The 12,504-nt window shown below is 38.0% G+C and overlaps 1 pseudogene; it reads right to left on the bottom strand.

Annotated features, from left to right (window-relative positions):
• Positions 1-3,848: 3,848 nt before the first annotated feature.
• On the bottom strand, positions 3,849-4,622 carry LOC145049979 (secreted RxLR effector protein 161 pseudogene; annotated as a pseudogene).
• Between the last annotated feature and the right edge of the window lie 7,882 nt (positions 4,623-12,504).

Below are 12,504 nucleotides of genomic sequence, written 5' to 3'. Positions count from 1 at the left end.
TTTTCCTTCATTTCTTTTTCTTTTCATTTCTCGAACATTTTTGAACATTAACACCTCATGTGAACAATTTTCCTTCATTTTCTTTTCTTTTCATTTCTCGAACATTTTTGAACATTAACACCTCATGTGAAAAAAATAACATAGACTATCAAATCTTGAAAATATAAATTTAGATAGCTTGAGTGACATATTTAAAGTTTTATAATTCAAAAATATAATAAAATATTAATATATATTTAAAAAATGTTACTTTTGCATAAGACCTTTATAGGATCCGTATGCGGCACACCTGGCAATTTAATCAACTCGGTTACATCTTCTTCACCTATAAAATAGGTTATAACATTATATAAAGGTATGACCATACCTCATAATACACATGAAGGTATCAAAGACAAAATCTTGTTAAGCAAATAACATTTCGGTTCACTTTCATACAAGTTGAACATATGTTTTCCCTTCAAGGGCACAAGAGAATGTATTTCAACAGACAAAAGTCTATATCTTTCTCCTTACCTTTGATGGCACTCCAAAAACATCTGTTCACTAAAATCTTTGTTTGCTAACTGAAATTGTGACATCCCCATTTTCACGGCCAGAACAGACCGATTTTGTTTATGCTTTATAAAAATCAGAGTATCTCTTTTAATAAAAACGTTGCGGAATTTGTGCCCAGAAAAACATGATAATTTCATTATCAAAGCATTTCCAAAGAAATGTATTTTTATTCATTTTAAAACATTTGGGATGTAATTGTCAATACGAAAACATAAGCATAAACAGAACTTACATTCATTTACACTAGTGATCTATATCTCCTTATTCTCTCATTGTAATGTAACTTCACCTCGTCGCCTGTGATACAAGTAAACTGAGTGCGTCAGGTTGGGAAAGCTGGTGAGTACATAGGGTTTTCAACCAACAATAATATTATTATTATGTTTAATCATCAAACAATTAACCCAATTACCCATCCCCATTATCTTCTTTATTCCTAAGTACCTTCCCTAAGGATTTATCCTAAGGATCGTCTCCTACATCATATTTACTTCTCATCTCCTTACATCGCATTTCCTTATATGTTTGTTCCTAAGGACTCTCCCTAAGGATCATCGCCTACATCACATACACAATATTGATTTAGGGATTACTCCCTCAATACGTGCCCAACAAGGGTTAGAGCATCATCGCATGAATACGTAGTTACAACATCGCTTGAACTCATAATTCAAAGTAAGGGGTTAGAGTATCATCGTATGAATACGTAGTTACAACATCACATGAACTTGTAATTCATCACCTACAAGTTATGGACCTACTGGTGTTTCAGGGGTTGTCTAGAATAGTCCGTGGTCGCCATCTATACTCTGTTAGATGACTACATTGCCACATTTCCAGTTAAGGTTATTGTATCTCCTTTCATCCTACATCACCTATTCCTCATCATCTATTTACCTAATTATCATCACCTATCTCTCATCATTTTATTTCATCACACACCAACTATTTCATCTACCCATGTTTCATCTGCAACATATTTGTAGATATAAAATAAATATACCGTTTAAATCTTTTAAAACATGTAGAAAATCGTTAATCCAACATAGACAACAAGTATACAGATAATATGCACACATAGCATGTAGTTTATATAAAATACTTCATATCTATGTGTAAGATGAAAGAGACCATGCACTCACTTGAAAAGGCGGTGATTCCGAACTCAGACAGCGCTTCGCTTCTTAAAAATAATTTCCTTCTATGAAACCTACTATTATTACCACTAGAGTTTAGTCTATTATTCGCCGAGACTAATTAATAGTCTAGCTATTATTACTATTATATAAGCGTTAAACAATACTTATATAACCCATAATAATAGCCCAAGTACTTATTATAAGTTCCTAATAACGTTACTATAATTAAATAAAATCTATATTAAAATAGTGTAGGCGTAGCTCACTTACAACGGGTTTTATAGAAAATCGGGCTTTGCTTGGAGCAGCGTTACCAAGCCGAAAAGCTCTTCTTCTCGGAACCGTCGAGCACTCTGGGGCTTCCGGCTCGTGCTAGGGAGGTTCCATATGCTTTTCGGGGGGTTTCGGGGCTAGAGAGAGGTTCTAGAGAGAGAGTAAAGAGAAGAAAGAATGGGAAAGGTGTGAAGAAAATGAGGGTGGGAGAGGTTCTATTTATAGGGTGAAATATGGCTGAACTTGGTGCCACATGTCACCATCTGGTGGCAAGACTTGGGGAGAAAGCAATGGCCAAGATTATGCCACGTCACCCATTTTCGCACAGCACACTTCCGACTTCTAAAATCCATAGCTTTCACATACAAGCTCCGTTTTTGACGTTCTTTATATCCACGTGTAGATAAAAATAAGATCTACAACTTTCATTTTGACTCCGTCGGCTAATTCTTGACCGATCTTAAATTTAACAGTACGATAAGATTAGACTGTTAAATGACCGCGAAAAAATTGTAACTCCTTCATAAAGACTCCGTTTTCGTCTATCTTTTTACCGTTGAGTTCCTATTAATGAGATCTTCAACTCTGATTTAGGTCGCGTAAGCCAAAAACTGCTCGAACTAAAATTCGAGTTTCGGGTCGTGCACTTCTAACATATTCTATGACTTTCTTTAGATCACCAAGGCTAAAAGTCGCTTTATCATAAATTCACTATTTACGTCTCCCCGGTGTCGTGCCGGTTCCGTCGCGAAACTTCGACAGGTCATAACTTCTTCGTTATAACTCGGATTTCGGCGCTCTTTATATGTATGAAACCATTGAGACATATTCTACAACTTGGATAATATTATTTATTCTAAATAATCTTTTGTCGAAAAGTCATTTTCGACCTCTATTATCTCTAAATTGACTAGTCCGGATCTACGGGCGTTACAGAAATCAATGAAAATATGTTGTTATTTCTTGCATCTAAATCAAAAAGGGTTAAATGAACAAAATTGCAACTTATTTCCACTTACAAATATGGTAAAAGAACACTAAATGCAAAAATTAGCAACCCTTCTAACGGTTGAACAGATTCTCACAACCGACGTTTATCATCTCTTTCCTTGTATATATATATATATATATATATATATATATATATATATATAGAAAAACCTGAAATACGGACATAAATACTAACCAAACTGGTGTAGTATATATATTATATATATTAAATAACAAATTTTACTATACATAAACTCTTCCCATAAACATGAGTATGAATTTGCAAAAAAAATGACAAACATAATTGATTTAATTTGTTCCCAATTGATAATGAACAAAACTTTAAAAAGTCAAAAGCAAAAAGAAATTCAAGGCAACACAATTTTTTGTAGCTAATCAGATCCGTAATGGAGAGTCAGTTTCCTTGTGGGATAAAACTATAAAAACGGTTCATTCCAAAAATGATACAATATGTCTTTCACCCGTTATAAGTAATATGATTCAAAAACGGTTCATTCCATTCCAATAGCCGTTATTGATTCCAATGGAATATACAATTTCATTCTTTCCCCAATAACATCATTGCAAAGTACATCTTGTAGAAAACAAGTGATAACAATTGATTTGACTCACAATCTGTGATACTTTTATTCAAGAGCAAAAGGGCTTTTATAGCCATTACAAAACAGAAGAACGAAAAAGACTCAAAACATAACAAATTAAAAGATATCCCTAATTCCTGTTCATCACAAAGGATAAAGGGAACGACCTGGTATTTTGAATTCCTAAATCATACTGACTCTTGGCTTTGGGCCTTATTTAAAAAACACAACCTAAAAACGTGGGCTAAACCAAAAACATTGAGAATAGCCCAATAAATTCCTTCCCTTAAACAGGTAAGCGTTGAGCTTCTTGTTTAAGATCTTTCACTCCAATTTCTTCTCTGATGAATTCAAACGCAGCTAAACTCAATGGCTTGGTCATCATGTCTGCTAGCTGCTCCTTGGTGCCACAAAAATTTAGTCGTATAATGTCTTTGTTCACTAATTCCCTGATATAGTGAAAACGAACATCTATATACTTTGTTCTCCTATGCATTACTGGATTCTTTGATAGCTTTATAGTTGAACAGTTGTCACACATAACCTCCACAGTACCTATGTTTTCTTCAACTTCTTCAAGGATACCTTTCAACCATACACAATGACATGTGCATGTTGTAGCTGCAACATATTCTGCTTCTGTTGATGATAAAGTGACAACTTCTTGTTTTCTAGAACTCCAACATATTACAGCTCCACTGAATAAACATACATATCCAGAGGTGCTTTTCCGGTTCTCTAGATCACGTGCATAATTGATGTCAGTAAAAACTTTTAATTTCTGACTTTGATCCTTCCCATAGTGTAGCCCATAATTCATAGTACCCTTTATATACCTCAAGACTCGTTTTGCCACTGCTATGTGTTCCTCCTTGGTCTTTGCCATAAATCTTGCTAGCAAGCTGACTACATACATCAAATCTGGACGTGTCACAGTTAAATACATGAGACTGCTTACAAGACTCATATATTTGGTGCTCTCAACACCTTTCCCTGCTGCTAGTTTCATAATTTTGGTACCTGGGATAATTGGATTCTTCACACCATTTGCTTCGCTCATCTTGAATCTTTTTAAGACTTCCTTTTCATATTACGATTGACACAAAGTAATACCTTCTGAATTCTGATTCACTTCTACTCCAAGAAAGTACTTCATCTGCCCCAGATCTGTCATCTCAAATTCTTGTTGCATAGATTTTTTGAATGCTTCACACAAGGCATGATCATTTCCAACATATATTAAATCATCAACATATAAGCTAACAAAGATGATTTTATCCTGTTCCTTCTTCACAAATAGTGTATGATCATAGCTGCTTTTCTTGAAACCTTCCCGCAAAAAATAACCTTCAATTCGATTAAACCAAGCTCGAGGCGCTTGTTTTAATCCATACAGTGCACGACTCAGCCTGTACACCTTTGTTTCTTCTCCTTTCTTTATGAACCCCTTTGGTTGAGTGACATGTACCACCTCCTTGAGCTCACCATTCAAGAAAGCGCTTTTAACATCTAGTTGATACATCTAGGTACCTCTTTACTTGGTTTTTTTCTCTATAATATATTATGTAAATAATAGTACCTCCTGTTGTGATTTCAAAGGTATACATCGTAAACAAATATATTGGAGATGCAGAAAGAGGGTAAAAAAGAGGCAGGGGATGAATGATTTCAAAGGTACACACCTCTCGTCTCATCTATCAATATCTCTTCTCCAACCACCCCATATGGATTCTCCTCCTTCTTTCATAAACTTTACATGTCCCTGTTAATGGGTCCGGTCGATGAAGGTGTGGATACTTCACCTGTTAGGTCCAGATAGTGTTGCGTCTTGGGCTCGGTACTTAGTCCATTTAATCTCCGGTATGGGCCTGTCTATCCGTGAGTTATTTTGTAGGGTTTAATATTTATAGATGCTTGCATGCATCCAAGAACGTATGTTTTTGATAGAGATTTTTATAGCGTTCATCGTTCTTGTCTTTTGTAACCCTAATATCCTCTACAGTAGAAGTTCTTCATCGAGCTCTACTGAGGATTGAATCAATTGAATCATTCGACATATTCAGATTCATTCTTGTGCTTTATCTTACTGTTTTTCGCTTTCTTGATTTACCTGTTATAAGATCTAATCGATCAAAGAATTTTATAAACTCATCAATTGGTATCAGAGTAGGAGCCTGTGTAATTCATACACATCTCTTCTATGAAAGAAGTGATTAGGGTTTATTCTGCATTAACTGATATTTATTGAGCCGTCACTCCATAATTGACGTATCTCATTATTTATTCGTTTTGCCTTAATATTACATATTACAAGTCCGATCTTGCAACAGGTTAAACGATCAAGCATGGACGATTCTCAATCTAATCCTATCAACATCTCAAACAGTATTGGATCTACAACAAAGATTCCAATTATTTACACTCAAGATTACGAGGTTTGGGCTCATCATTTCGAAGACTACGTCATCGGATATCAAGATAATGGGTATCTAATATGGGAAGCCATTGTGTATGGACCATTTGCTCATTCAGGAACATCCAGAATTATTAAAACTCAGAAGGAGTATAATGATCTGTTAAAGGATGTGAAAGACGTCGCTCAGGACGAAAAGGAGAAGTTTCAGTGCAACATCAAAGCATTGAGACTGATTCGATTCACTCTTCAATCTGACACGTTTAGGTTGGTGAGTTCCTGCAATACCGCTAAAGAAATCTGGGATCGGCTGCGAGAGCTATATTCCACAGATGAAGATTTGGAGCACTCTATCCAGACTTTGCTTTTGTCTGAGTTTGGAGAGTTCAAGCAGAATTCCGATGAGTTCGTTACTCAGATGTTTGATCGTTTCAATCATCTTCTCAGCAAGATAATCAAACATGATATCGAAAGGAAGCTTATTGAACAGAAGGTTACTTTTTTGAATGGCTTAAGATCCGAATGGAGAGCTGTTGTGTCTACAGTTAAAGCTCATGAACAGTTCAAATCATATTCGCTGGCGAAACTGGTGGGAATTCTAAAATCCCAAGAAAAGATAGTGATGCAAGAGAAGAGTGTGGTCTCAAACTTGGGGTCCTTGGCCCTCCTGTCTAAAAGTAAGAATGCAGTAGAAGACGAAGATCTGAACCTGGAGGACTACGATCTAACTTCAGAAGATTACGCTATGATGGTGTCCAATCCCAAAAGGTTCATCAAGAAGATGTTTCCTACCAATAAGAACCGAAATTGGCAGGGAAGCTACAGTTCAGAAAAAGTAAGGGAGGAGCCGAAGACTGAAGAACCAAAGAAAGAGGTGAAGGTTGAAGCGGATTCTGGTGTCAGCTGTTATTACTGTGGAGGAAAGAATCATTATGCCAAAGATTCTGTTTTGAAGAAAATGACGGAGAAACATGAGGAGAAAGATGAGGAGAAAGATGAAGAGGCAATCCTGATGAAAAAGCTAGAAGAGATTAAAAGGAAGAAAGCTACTACTAATCCTTCTATGAATGATCTTATTGTACAGGGTTTGGCAGAGGATGATGAGTTCGGTGGTGTACAGGTTTGGTCGACCGACTCAGAAGATGATGAGGTGAGAAAGCCTTCTCATGGAAAGGCTTATGTCGCAAGAGGTGGTGAAAGTAGTGGAAAGTGTCTAATGGTGACTGACGTATCTCACATGAGGGGATATAATACTGATGGTGGAAATGAAGACGCCAAGGAACGAGAGGACTTATGCTTCACAGCAAAACCTCTCAGTGTGCAGATCAGTGAACTTGATGAACTGATCAAGAAGGTACAATCTCTTTTTATCTCGTTCAAAATTCCACAGAAATCATATGAAAAGGAATTAAATAACTTAAATTCAAGAATCTCAAATCTGGATAGTTGTTTAACTCAAACACGGGTCACAAATTCTAACCTAACTGACCAAATAAGCAGGGTGTCATCCAAGAGTGAGGAGCAAAGGATGTGGATTGAGCAGAAGGAGTCGGAGCTGATTAAGTCTAAGGATGAAAACATTTATTTGCAAAGAGACAATTTGAAATTGTTAAAACAAAGGAATGTTTTTTGTTTGATTGCTAAAAGACTTTATGCTAACATTACTCAACTGCATCTGAATTGTGAAATAGGGCAGAAGATACATCGCATGATTTTACCCTTCCTTGAGTTTAAGGAGGATGAAATTGATGCTGAAGCATACAACTGTGAAAGTGTTGTATCTTCCGATGATGTGAATCCTACTTATATGTACGGTCTGGACAAAATAGAATCTTTTATAAAGTCCAAAGACCATAAGGACATGCTTAAAAATCTTTTGGATGAAAACGATAAGCTGAAACTCAGGACCGAAACCATACAAAAATTCGACTCATTGAGTGCCAATTTAAGTTCAGAAAATAAAATTGATGTTGAAAACGCATCTGAACTTAATGAGGACGATGATATGAGTGAAATTTCTGTAGAGGTTGAAGTTGATTGTTCTGAGTTTGTCAAGAGCGAACCCGAAAATCACAAAAATCTGATTTCTGAAAATTCTGTGGAATTCGCTCGTTTGTCCAAAAATAAGTCCCCGGCCCTTAAAGAAAAAGCTCTTGTGTTTCAGAAGGTTAGAACTACTCCAAATCAGGTATATAAAGTCATAGGAGTAACCGAACATCAAACAGCCGAACTCACTGTCATAGTGAACGAAGATAACGCAGATGGCTGTGATGAGTTTTTCTGGTCAGCTCCTATAGATAATGCAGACGAAACAGTTGGTCTGTCAGAGCGAACGTCCTGGAAAACCAAAGGAAGATATGTACCAGAACCACTGAATAAGCCTGGCAACTTTGACGTGCCAAGTACAAGTGGCACAAAAGAAATACCTGTAGAAGAAGTCACCTCCACAAGCGAAACCTCATCTATGAAGAGTGAACCAGCTGTCAAGAAGCTAAAACAAAAGGCTAATATCCATAGACAACCGAAACAGGTGAAAAATCAAAAGCAATAGAGAAACCTGAGATACAAAAAGAATCTCTCAGAGCGAAAGCAGTTTTGGCGTTCTCAAAATCCTCATTACTCTTACCATGATAAAGATTCTAAGTCAAAGAAAAAGACTTTCGGGCCACATGAAGCACAGAACCGAAAGGATAGGTTCGGTCCCGAAAGCAACAGCAACCGAAAAGCGAGTTTCGGTCCGCCAAGTCATAACAAGCAAAGACCTAATTTCAGTCCTTCAAGCTTTTATAATAAAAGATCAAGTTTCAGACCACCAACCAACAACAACCAAAAATCCAACTTCAGCTCATCATCGAGCAGCTACCGAAGGTCCAGGTTCGGTCCCTCCAATGACCATAAACAAAAGGGTCATTTCGAACCTTAAGTCAGAAGAAATTCCCATTCTAAATTCTCTTTTTCTAATTCTTCTCATTCTCAATTCTCTTCTAAACCCAATTTTGTTCCTGCACAAAATTCAAAATCATCAACGAACTTGAAAGGAAAATCGAAGATTTCCTCAGTCTAGGAAGACCGAAAGCAGAATAATGCCCAAACACCAGAATCTGAATCCAAAACACCTGTAGCTAACCCTACCAAAATAAAAGTGTTTACTATTAAAAGAAAAGATGAAACAACCTTAGTTAAACGCACATATCTTGTTGATGTTTCTATTACTATTCCTATTCCTATGAAAGGCTCACGTGGACCCAAGAAACTTTGGGTTCCTAAATCTGCTTAATTTTTGCAGGTTATAAGTGGCGAGCAGTTCGACGAAGAATGGTACATTGACAGTGGCTGCTCATGTCACATGACAGGAAGGAAGGAAGAGCTAAGGGAGTTTCGATCTCTTCAAAATGGTGGGAATGTCAAGTTCGGTAACAACTCCTATGGAACGATAAAGGGTTATGGGATGATAACTAATGGAGACTTCACAATAAGAAAGGTGGCGTACGTTGAAGGGTTGCAGCATAATCTCATCAGTGTATCTCAGCTGGTGGGCGGTACCGGTCTCAAAGTTTCATTCGACGACGAAGGTTCAGAGATTATAGAGAAGAAATCCAACAAGGTCATCCTCAAATCAGACCGAAAAGGCGAAATGTTTCCTCTAAATCTCAAACCAATCAAAGGAAATCCAGCTATATGTCTTTTGTCTAAAGCTCACTCTGACGAAAGCTGGTTGTGGCACCGAAGGCTCTCATATCTCAACTTCAAAGACATCAACAAGCTTGTCACCGGAGGTCATGTTCGGGGTCTTCCCTTGCTCAAGTTTGATCGAGAACACTTGTGCGCTGCATGTGAAATGGGGAAACAAAGTCGTCAAAGTAACCCATCAATTATAAACACAAAAGTTGTTGAACCACTTGAGTTGCTTCACATCGACTTGTGTGGTCCATCATCAATCGAAAGCATTGGCGGTAGCAAATATATTCTTGTTATTGTTGATGATTTCTCACGTTTTACATGGGTGTTCTTTCTGAAGCACAAATCTGAGGCTACACCTAAGCTAAAGATGTTTATCAAGCAGGTTGAAGTGCAATTGCGAAAAGTCGTTCGCAACATTAGGAGCGACAATGGACTGGAGTTCAAGAACAAAGAATTTGAAGACTTATTGGTAGAAAAAGGAACCAGTCACAACTTCTCAGCCCCCTACACGCCTCAACAGAACGGAATTGTCGAAAGGCGAAACCGATCCTTGTGTGAGGCGGCCCGAACTATGCTAAGTTTTGCTTTTCTTCCCTTATATGTATGGGCTGATGCTATTGCTGCAGCATGTTTTACGCAGAATAGGTCTTATCTCAACAAGCGCTTCTCTCTTACTCCTTATGAGATCATCAATAACAGGAAGACGAACGTAAAATTTTTCCATGTGTTCGGCTCACGATGTTTCATCTTCAATTCCAAAGAACATCGTAACAAGTTTGACGTTAAATCTGATGAAGGAATTTTTCTGGGATATTCTCTTACTTTAAAAGCTTACCGGGTTTTAAATAAGCATTCTAGAAAGATTGAAGAAACATATTATGTGACTTTCGATGATAGCTACGTCAAGAAGCTAAAGACTACTGAAGAAGCAATTGGAGAGATTTTCTCTCAAACAGGTCAAGTCACGGCCACGATTGCTAATTTGTTCGATTAGTTTGTGGACTTATTCGATGAACCTGAGAAAGCTACTCTCTCAGAAGCGAAGGCAACAGACAACAAAATCGATCATCTGAAGCAAATCGTCGAAGATGCAGCCAAACAAATGGGTGAAGGAGAACAAGTTCCAAACGAACCTCCTCAGCACGGCACTTCAGTTGAGGGGGAGAATCTATTTTCTTCAAATCAACCGAACTCACACTTTCAGGGGGAGAATTCTATTCCTATATTACCCGAAAGCTCTACTGCACCCGAAAGTCTTGTAGCACCAGAAAGTCCAGCTACACCTGAGAGTTCTATTGTACCCGAAGGTACGAACCAACCTGAAAATCAAAGAGATTCATCAGTCAAGGGGGAGAATTCTGATAGGTTCTACGATGACGATAGTCAATCTGAAATGGAAGAAATGGTCAACGCCGAATTGGATCCATCTTATGATCCAAATTATCCTCCTCTTATCAAATGGACCAGAGATCATCCTGTATCTCAGATAGTGGGTAATGTCTCTGAAAAGGTCCTGACCCGATCCCAACTGAAGGCAAAGCAATCATCTCTATTCTCCAAAGTAGAGTTTTGCATGTTTAATTCTTTCGTATCCAAAGTTGAGCCAAAGACAGTTAACATGGCTCTTGATCATTCCGATTGGGTTCAAGCTATGCAAGATGAACTCAATGAGTTTGAACGAAACAAGGTATGGCGCCTCATTCCAACACCTAAAGATGCCTCAGTCGTTGGTCTCAAATGGGTATTCAGAAACAAAATGGACAAAGAGGGTAATGTAATTCGAAATAAAGCTCATCTCGTGGTGAAAGGATACTGCCAGGAAGAAGGAACTGATTACGAAGAAACTTTTGCTCCGGTAGCAAGGCTGGAATCTGTTCGAATATTTCTGGCCTATGCTGCACACAAGAACTTCGAGATCTACCAAATGGACGTAAAATGCGCCTTTCTGAATGGAGAACTTGAAGAAACGGTTTACGTGGAGCAACCTCCTAGTTTTGTGAATGAAAATCACCCCAATCACTGTTATATTTTGGACAAGGCAGTTTACGGTCTGAAACAAGCGCCTAGGGCATGATATGAAACGCTAACTAAGTTCTTAAAGATGTCAAAATTCAAACAAGGTTCGGTTGACCCAACCTTCTTTCGTAAGAAGGAAGGTAACCACCTTATGATAGTTCAAATCTACGTCGATGATATCATCTTTGGCTCAACGAATCCTAGCTTAACAGCTGAATTCAGAAAGCTGATGGAGACTAAATTTGAAATGAGCTCAATGGGTCCGATTAACTTTTTCCTTGGTTTAAATAATAGACAGGGACCCGAAGGCATCTTTATCAACCAGGAAGCATACACCAAGACTCTTCTTGCTAAATTCGGCATGATGGGAGACTCAAAGGTCAAAGTTCCAATGGCGTTCGGCACCAAGCTCACACCATCCTTGGAAAAACCGGCTGTCGATATAACGTTATACCGCCAGATGATTGGTTCCTTGATGTACCTCACAGCTATCAGGCCTGATATAATGTTTTCTGTGTGTTATTGTGCTAGGTTTCAGACGAACCCTCGTGAACCACATATGCTAGCAGTGAAAACATACTCCGGTATCTGAAACGAACCACCTCTCTCGGTCTTTGGTATCCATCAAACTCAGGTTTCTTTGTTCAAGCCTACTCAGATGCAGACCTTGGAGGATGTGGTTTAGACAGGAAAAGCACCACAGAAGGCTGCCAATTCCTAGATGGGAAGTTGGTTAGCTGGCAATCAAAGAAACAGACATGTGTTTCTCTGTCTACAGCCGAAGCAGAGTACATTGCAGCTGCCTCCTGTACATCTCAAGTCATTTGGATCC

The sequence above is a fragment of the Lactuca serriola genome, chromosome 5 (assembly GCF_051521515.1).
Source record: "Lactuca serriola cultivar US96UC23 chromosome 5, Lser_US96UC23_V15, whole genome shotgun sequence".
Taxonomy (NCBI): Eukaryota; Viridiplantae; Streptophyta; class Magnoliopsida; order Asterales; family Asteraceae; genus Lactuca; species Lactuca serriola.
The sequence above is the reverse complement of the archived record's forward strand: the minus strand, read 5'-3'. Positions and strand labels throughout refer to the sequence as shown.